At 42.0% G+C, this 9,742-nt stretch overlaps 1 pseudogene; it reads left to right on the top strand.

The window, feature by feature from the left end:
- The first annotated feature begins 975 nt into the window (after nucleotides 1-975).
- LOC112606653 lies at nucleotides 976-1,335 on the top strand (annotated as a pseudogene).
- Nucleotides 1,336-9,742: the final 8,407 nt, after the last annotated feature.

Raw genomic sequence — 9,742 nt, 5'->3', positions numbered from 1 at the left:
TTTGTATACGATGCAAAGGAATACATTTTAGGTATGTTTCCAAGATCAAATTCAAAAGATTTTACATGACTGGGTAGACAATAACTCTTAAAAATAGGGAAGGCAGAAGGAAGAACAAGTTTGAAGAGAAGATAATGAATTCAGTTTGGTCATGTTAAGTCACATTGGGCATTACAGAAAACTAATGCTTGCACATAAAAGATGAAGGCATCCTCCAGAAAAATGTGTGACTGGTAGGGAATGTAATTGGAGAAATGGTCACATTAATAACTTTTAAACCTTTTGGACTATGACCCAGTATGTGCACACATGCAACCAAACATGACTCACAAAAGCACACCTTTAACTTTGATAGACTATGATATTTTCTGTTACTCAATTTAATTTAAATTAAATTCTGGTCAAAACTTACCAAACTGATTTAATGATTCACCAATATATTATGAAAAATATTGGATTAGGTTGGGCGCAGTCGTTCACACCTGTAATCCCAGCACTTTGGGAGGCCGAGGTGAGCAGATCATCTGAGGTCAGCAGTTCGAGACCAGCCTGAACAAAATGGTGAAACTCTGTCTCTACTAAAAATACCAAAATATCAGCCAGAAGTGGTGGTGGACACCTGTAATCCCAGCTACTTGGAGGCTGAGTCAGAATTCCTTGAACCCTGGAGGTGGAGGTTGCAGTGAGCCAAGATCGCACCATTGCACTGTAGCCTAGGCAACAAGGGTGAAAATCCATCTCTCTCTCTATATATATATATATATAAAACATTATATATATATATAATAAAATGTTTACATATATAGGATTAGAATGGATGGCTGTATGAAGAACTTTAGATAAGAATACAAATCGCTCTTTGAGGACAATGCGGTCACAAGTGGTGTGGGGCTACCATCTGCCAGCTCCTGCTCCTGGCTCACCACCATTCACTCTCACTGAGGAACAAAATGGTCAGGAAGTCGCACAGCTTCCATGACTTTTAAAAATACCAGGAAAACACTCATGGAGCCGGAGGTGGTGATTCACCAAATTTGAATCACTCTAAAGAACTGCAATGTAAAATCTCAGGAGATGGTGTGTGCTGACTTGATCAGAGGAGCAAAGGAAAAGAATCTCAAAGGGAAAGAACCATTTTGAATACCTACCAAGATTCTGAGAATCATTACAAGAAAAACTCCTTGTGGTGAAGGTTCTGAGATATGAGGTCATTTCCAGATGAGAATCCACAAGTGACTCTTTGACTTGCACAGTCCTTCTGAGAGTGTTAAGCAGATTATTTCCATCAGTATTGAGCCAGGAGTTGAGGTGGAAGTCACCATTGCAGATGCTTAAGTCAACTGTCTTAATAAATTGATTGCCAGTTGTTTAAAATTAAAAAAAAAAAAAATGCAAGTCCTGAATATGGTACCCAGGGTCATCAATCAAGATTTTGCTTTAGGGATTAAACTGTGTTTAGAAGAAAACATCAGTGTTCAGTGATACTAACTGAATAAAGAATTCAGTTGTTATATTGTTCTTAAGGTCATAAGAAACCTGTGGGATCTAGGCAACATGAAAGTGAATTCTCATAAAAACACAGTCCATGGCAAGAAGTGGAACTTGCACTTAGAGTCAAGAAAATATGTCAGTAAAGGCTTTTCCACTTAAAATAGGGCTGCAGTATTTTCTCTCTGGAGTCAACCCTTGAAACACTGCTGTAAAGGATGGGTTGCACATTTGGTTTCTTCATATAGTTAACTGTATGTCCTTGAAGGGCCAGACCCTTGACAGTTTCTGGGTAAATAGCCATGTGAAACAGAGGCCTCTGATCTACTCTCAACATGATTTGCATTTTATTTAGCACTCATTTACTGAACACCTGCTACAAGTAACACGAACACCCTAGAAGAATGTGGAGATAAATGATAATTCTTGCCCTCTAGGCTCTCACAGTCTATTGGGAAGATAGAAATAAATAATTCTGGGAGCAGGCCAACTGTGATAGATGCTCCACTAGGCATGGAAAGACAGTAGGAAATAAGAGGAAAGAAAATTATTTCAACTCAGGATGTATTGTCTCCTTCTCATTTTAAAGTTCTCCTTCTCATTTTAAAGTTCTCCTTCCAAACATCATCTCGAGTGGTTTGTGCACCCCACTTCCCAAATAACTTTATTTCATTAGCCTGTTTTATATTCTTTATGGCAATTCTTATTATTAAGGATTATCTTTATTATTAATTTTTATAATCATATGTTATTTGGAAAGAGTTGCCCAAGAGACCAAGATACAAGAGATAGGATATTTCAAGTAAGGTCTCAGGTCTGGGTAACAACTAGCAAGGAAAATATGTAAAAATTGATTACACAACTCCTATGGGTCTCACCAACACTAAGTACATGCAACAGTTCAGTTATCACAGGTTGGAATGGGAATTTTGAAGAGGGACTTCTTTGCTGAGAATGGAGTCCCATTTCCTCCATGCGGAGGAGTGGCCATGTCTCCCTGACACACGAACCCTAGTGAAGCGACTTCAAGTGAACACCTGGAGAGGTTGAATATGTTGGAGTTCTCTACTGTGACATCACAAGCTGCCCCAACACTTAGTGACTGTACTTATTATTGCCATATGTTCTGGCTCTGTGGGTCAATAATTCATAAAAGTACATTGGAGAAGTATCTACTACAAAATGATGTCTGAGGTCTCCACCAGAATAACTTAAACAGCTGGGAACTAACCAGGAAACTGTGACTGTCTCGGTTTCCCCTGCTCTTTCCTGTGGCTAGCATGGGCTTCCTCTTCTTTTTTTTTCTTTTATAATAAAACAAGAAATGAATCTACATAATTTTATGTAATTTTATGTAATAAAAATTTTACATAATTTTATGTAATAAAAATTACGTAATTACGTAATTTCTACGTAATTTTAAAGGTGACACAGCACCTTCACCTACATAATCTCATGGAGTAAACACAGCAGCACAGATAACTTATTATCTGTTTCACAAATGAGGGTCTTGAAGCTCAGTGTGGCTAGAAGCAACTTGCACCAGGTTTTGGAGCCTAGACTTGAACCAGCTTTTGTGACTCCACTTCCAGTGTTCACTTCAGGCCTGCTCACTGGCATGCGTACATTCCACAAACACCACCTCCCATCAGACACACTGAAGTCACATGGAGTCATACCCACTGAGGTGACAGGAAGCAGCAGTGCATGGCTTCTTCAGGGCAATGGAGGCCCCCAGCTCCCTGGGGAAACGCCAGCACATGCCGACCTTGAGAAAATTATGGCTGCAGCTAGAGACATAGGTATCAGCATTCATAGAGGGATTTGAGAATAAGAAGTGTGGTAACGGTCGGGTTTAATACTGTGCGCACACTTCTGATGAATATGCAAATGTGGCTGGTACCAGAAGCAGGAGGCGAATAACATTTGCTAAACAGCAGTGCTAAACCACTTTGAAAGGGGTGTGTCAGAAGCATGGTAATGTAATTAATCCTCTTCACCTGTGAATTATCAGGGCCTTTGGGTTCCATCCAAAAACGTCTGACTTGAGTTTGCTTTGCTTGGAGCCTCTTGTGTAAACTTGATCTTAATGGAGAATGAAGCCTCAGAAACTGATACAAAATAGGAAGGGGTAAAAGGCACAACTATAAATTTGCCCAATTAAAGGACTACAGGATCAGGGCACCTAGGTTGTGCCTGCCCACCTGGGATGATGCTTGTGGGACACCTTAATGCCTGATGTGGTCCCCACTCAATTGATTTATCAAACAAGAAGACTGATCGTTGTTAGATGGTCAGAGTGATGAGATCAGGACTCACGCTGTCTGACACAAGAGCTGTAGATAGAAGGCACTGAGTTTAAGTGTTCAAGGGAGAGTTGTCTCTTCCGGGCTATAGGAAAATAAAGACCACCTGCCAGAAAAGAACTCTAGACCGGATCTCAAAATAAAGATGAATAGAGAGTATCCTTTACTGACAGGCACTGTGCCACCTACAGGGTACAGAAATGAGTAAGTCTCATGCCTATAATCCCAGTACTTTGGGAGGCTGAGGCAGGCGGATCACCTAAGATCGGGAGTTCGTGACCAGCCTGACCAACATGGAGAAACCCTGTCTCTACTAAAAATACAAAATTAGCCGGGCGTGGTGGTGCATGCCTGTAATCCCAGCTACTCAGGAGGCTGAGGCAGGAGAATCGCTTGAACCGGGGAGGCAGAGGTTGCGGTGAGCCAAGATCATGCCATTGCACTCTAGCCTAGGCTATTCAGAAGATGTTCACCCTCTCGTTGGGGAGTCCCTCATTTATTCACATATAGTTGGTGGTGATCACTTGCTCTATGGGGCCACCCAGCACTCATGCCCCCTCTATTGGAAATAGCACCTCAAGTTCCTTTTTCCCCTTGGGAGCAGTCAGAAGGACTGACATTGAAGATGCACTGCCCTCAATGATCTGGGTGGGTGATTCAGACCCCACTTCCCTCCACACACACACAAAGCATTCAAATCTAGAATGCTGTGTAGCATTGATGGGAAGACATTGGAAAGGATTCTTCTGAATTTGGTCTATCAGTTCTCGCCTCTTAGATACCTAAATCTGTCCTAGTTTTCATCTCTCTGTAAGCCTGGTCCTGCAGCCTCATTGCCAAACTTATAACTACCTGATCTTTTCCCAGTAAGTTCATGTTTCCATTTAAGCTAGCCAAAGTCCATTTCTGTTGCTAGCAGCCATGCAGTCCTAACACACTCACCCTCATCCATTCATTAATCTCCTTCACCAAGAAACATTATTCCAGGCAGGGATAGGACAACCTCCTTAGGAAGCTCACTACCTAGGGTGAAAATGAGTCACTGACTCATCGTATACCACAGGATCTGGGCTGAAATCAGGACAAGAACATAGAAATATTATGGGAACAACATCAAGGAAACTGAATTATCTTGTGAATGTGAGAAAATTTCACAAGGATCATAGTATCTATCCTACCTTTTAAAGGGTATGCCAGACACAGAAATGAGGAGAGTGCTTAGGCAAGGAAAATCATAGACATAAAAGCTAGGAAGCATTACTTGAGCACAGATTAGGAGATTTATGGAAGAAAAGATGATAAATAAAGGCAAACAATGTTTATACAGCAATCAAAACTAGAAGCAATACTATGTACCCTATTTTTTATGCAATGAATTTTGAGTCTCAAAATGTTAAAGGACTTTCCCCAAATTACACAGTTACAAAGCTATATGAGACTTCTAATCCTATCTCCTACACACCTCAGAGCATTTCTGTAAGAATCAAATGGAATCAGGTCCATTTGTTCTCATGTCTGTCTTCCTGTCTAATCTGGATCAATCCTCATCATGAAAGATGGCGCATGGTTCATTTTCTTTTCTCTTTTTAAACCCTAGAAATTAGCACAGTGCCTCGTACACACACAAAAAAAATTAGTATGTTTGTTGAATTAATTAACAAATACTTATCAATAACAAAAACAACAAATAACATTTGTTATGAATTAACTTGGTCTCATGGTGGGTCATCAGTCCTATAAAGTGCTTGTAGACAGAATGATCGTCTTACTTTCCCAAAGTACCTACCACGGATAGCAAAATATGTCTCATTATTAACATCCTCGTTTTTCATTTTTTAAATTAATTAATTAATTAATTATTTTGAAAAGGAGTTTTGTTCTCTCACCCAGGCTGGAGTGCAGTGGCGCAATCTCAGCTCACTGCAATCTCTGCCTCCCAAGTTCAAGCAATTCTCGTGCCTCAGCCTCCCAAGCAGCTGGGATTACAGGTGTGCACCACCACGCCTGGCTAATTTTGTATTTTTAGTAGAAACGGGTTTCGCCATGTTGGCCAGGCTGGTCTTGAACTCCTGGCCTCAAGTGATCCGCCTGCCTTGGCCTCCCAAAGTGCAGGGATTACAGGTGTAAGCCGCCGGCCTGGCCCCCATTTTTCAAATAAAGAAGGTAAAGCTCAGAAATTTCAGAAGTGTAAATGCTAGCTAAATTATGGAGATCTGGAAAGACAGTCTCTGGAGTCTGGTTTGACTCCCTCGGGAAGTATAGAGACACTAAAGGTGGATGAACTAATAGCCCCCCACCCCATCAAAATAAAAGGCATTAACATGTATGCAGTATTTTTTATCTTATAATATTGGCAAATTGAAAAATTGAGTCTCTCTGCATGGAAAAGGAAAAATAGCATTAGGCATCATTAGAAAAAAAAAAAAAAACTCTCTTTTTAATTAAAATTAAATGTCCACTGTAAGAAAAAAAAAACAAGTGGTGAGCAACAAATACCCACAGCCTTGTTTAATCACCTGTGATGAATTATAATTAGGATTTGAAAATTATTGAACTTTTTTCCCCCTGTTCACCTTGGCGCTCTGAAGGTGAATTTCAAAGAGTGCAGGAGGAATGAATATTAAAAAGTTTGTTTTATACTTGAACGCCAGAGCTCCCATCTCATTTTGCCATTAAAGCTCAACTTTTGAAATTTTTCACTGCTTTGCAATAATTACATCTTCAGCCTGACAACTCATTACATGACAATGCTTATGCTAATTCAATTCTATAGGCGCTAGGAAAGGAAGACAGTGGCTTTCAGTGACTGGGATTTAGAAAGGGGCTTCCTCTCTGTGGTTCAAAGAGGACCTGCCTCAACCCATCCCGACCCCCAGGGCTCTAAGCATTTTGCATTGACAAGGCTGGATTCTTTTTTTTTTTTATTTTATTATACTTTAAGTTCTAGGGTACATGTGCACAATGTGTGGGTTTGTTACATATGTATACATGTGCCATGTTGGTGTACTGCACCCATTAACTCGTCATTTACATTAGGTATATCTCCTAATGCTATCCCTCCCCCCTCCCCCCACCCACAATAGGACCCGGTGTGTAATGTTCCCCTTCCTGTGTCCAAGTGATCTCATTGTTCAATTCCCACCTATGAGTGAGAACGTGCGGTGTTTGGTTTTCTGTTCCTGCGATAGTTTGCTGAGAATGATGATTTCCAGCTGCACCCATGTCCCTACAAAGGACACGAACTCATCCTTTTTTATGGACAAGGCTGGATTCTTTTAGTTTCCTGACCCACAAGCGGTACTGGCTATGGTACCCTTGCTCCCAGGCACCTGGTAGCTGGTTTATTTTATTTTAAGTCCTGCTTTGTTCTAGAAAGGCTGGAAATGAAATTATTTGTGTAAAGCTTTCCGTCTCAACAATGGGACAAGCCCATTTGTCTTGCTCACCCTGGAGTGGTGACATTTTTTATTTTTCTCAAGACTGTTATTGTTATTCTGATCGATTCCATTTACAGCTATTATTTGAGTTCCTACTCTGTACCAGGCCTTGGAGTGTGTGAGCGAGATGATGGTGAACAAGACCTCAGACATAACTCCTGTCTGCACTAAGCTTGCGTCCTGTTGGGAGATGCAGACGTGGCAAAAGAGTAGACAATGGCACAACACTGTGAGTTGCTCCCCAATCTAGTAGGATCACTAAGGGGGTACAGAGACATGGCCTGGTGATGGGGTGAGGTGGGGCAGGACTTCCTCGAGAAGGTATCAAATGTGAGACCTGATCTGAGACCCGAAAAATGAGCTTTAGAGGGCCAGAGGACGTGAGGTGTTGAGGAAATGGAGAAAAAGAATTAGTAAACACTTGTGGCAAACCACCAGTCCAAAGTAAAGACAGGACAGTGGAGCTTAGGAAGCTGGAAATTGCTTTGCAAAGCTGGAGAGCAGAACGGAGTGTCAGGAGGAGCTATCTGAGCAATGAGGCTGGGAGGGTAGGGTGCGGATTACAAAGGGCTACAGGCACTAGACTGGGGACCTCAGGCTATGTGCATCCTCAGGGCTATATGTGCAGCCTGTCACCAAAAGTTTTTAACTGGGGAATGAGTGACTTTGCTTAAAACCCTTGAAATGCCCCATCACCGGGCAAACACCTGCTCTCCAGGTGTTCTACATATATTATCATACTGGATCATCACACCCAACTGTCAGTAAGTACGATTATCTCCATTTTACATTTTAGAAAACTGAGGCTCAGCAGTATTTTATAACTTACTCAAGCTCCTGCTGCTGCTTGTCAGCGACAGAGTCGATTTGGTCCCAGGTGGGGAGAGCTGTGGAATTCCAAGCCCAGACCCTGCACTGTAACAGGCTATTTCCAGCACTTCTGGAGAGGATGCCAAATGCATTCATCAGCTTTCTGAGATTCCTTAGGGAAGGGAGAGTGGAGTGTGTAGCCCTGCTTTGTGCTTTTTTTCTCTAACAGAGGGTTGTGAGAGAGAGAGCCCTGCTGGGCATGAGGAAATACGTTTTTAGTACAGGTTCTGCCACTTGCTCACAGGTCATTTCACTTTAGCTTCTGTTTTCTCAATTATAGAAAAAAAATTATTAAGCTTCATTCCTAGAAAAAAAATAAAGCTCAAATCAACTGGGAAGCATCTCCGTGGACGCTTCAGCTCTAATAATGAAGGCTTTAAAATGCAAACAACCCTCACTTTTAGCAGGTATGAACTCTGTGGTGGGTCTTGGTGGCTGGTAGAATTTAGAAGGCTAGAGGGGTGCAGAAAAAAATAAAAACATGCCTGGAGGGGCTCAGAAGAAAGGCTTAAGGTTGTGTTAATATGTAAGGGAGTTGAGAGTCTTGGCAGAAATCAAATGGCTGTCAGGAACCTGGAAGGGAAAATCTGAGACCTCATGAAATCCTCAGCAAGAGTCCTTTGGCAGGAACTGGTGAATCTGACCTTTGATCATATCAGCTCCTAAAGGCTGCTGAACCCCTGGATGTAAACCCGCTCTCTTGCAGTGTCCTGCACCAACTGGCCACTTGATCTTGATTTTTTTTCCTCTCATGTGGACTGGGATGGCAGAAATAAGACTGTCTCTCAGAAGCTTCCTCTGATTCCCATGCTCAGGCTAGTAAGTTGTCTTCTGAGCTGCCCCTGTCACAGACCATACAGCCCACCAGCCTCCCTGCTATTTGGCATCTCCTTGAGAGGGTGTCTTTTCCTTTCTGTATTCCCAGCACAGTGCCCAGTATGGATTATATGAAAATCATAAGATCTGACACTTGCTGCTTGCTTTCTCCCTTGCCGAGTAGGCCAGAGACTGTGCTAAGAGCTTTATATAGAGTATGTCATTTAACTGTTGAAATACACCCATGAGACAGGTTCTAGTGTCATCTCTATTTTATAAGGAGGAAACTGAGGCTCAGAGAAATTAAGTAATTTGCCAAGGGGCACACAGCAAAAGAGTAACGGAGTCAGGATTATCTATGGTCTGTGCAAGGGCCGCATCACCAGGGGGCTTATTAAAAATGTGGATACCGGCCGGGCGCGGTGGCTCACGCCTGTAATCCCAGAACTTTGGGAGGCTGAGGCGGGCAGATCACAAGGTCAGGAGATCGAGACCATCCTGGCTAACATGATGAAACCTCGTCTCTACTAAAAATACAAAAAAATTAGCTGGGCATGGTGGTGGGTGCCTGTAGTACCAGCTACTCGGGAGGCTGAGGCAGGAGAATGGTGTGAACCCGGGAGGCAGAGCTTGTAGTGAGCCAAGATCGTGCCACTGCACTCCAGCCTGGGTGACAAAGAGAGACTCCGTCTCAAATAAAAATAAAAATAAAATAAAATAAGTAAAAATGTGGATACGTACTCAAGGTCTAATGAATCAGAAAACACATTTTAAAAAATCTCTAAGTGGCTTGTATGCATATTTTAAAGTTTAAGATGTGCCATT

This window comes from Theropithecus gelada, chromosome 1 (genome assembly GCF_003255815.1).
Source record: "Theropithecus gelada isolate Dixy chromosome 1, Tgel_1.0, whole genome shotgun sequence".
Taxonomy (NCBI): Eukaryota; Metazoa; Chordata; class Mammalia; order Primates; family Cercopithecidae; genus Theropithecus; species Theropithecus gelada.
Note: the sequence above shows the minus strand (reverse complement) of the source record. Positions and strands in the feature narration are given on the sequence as shown.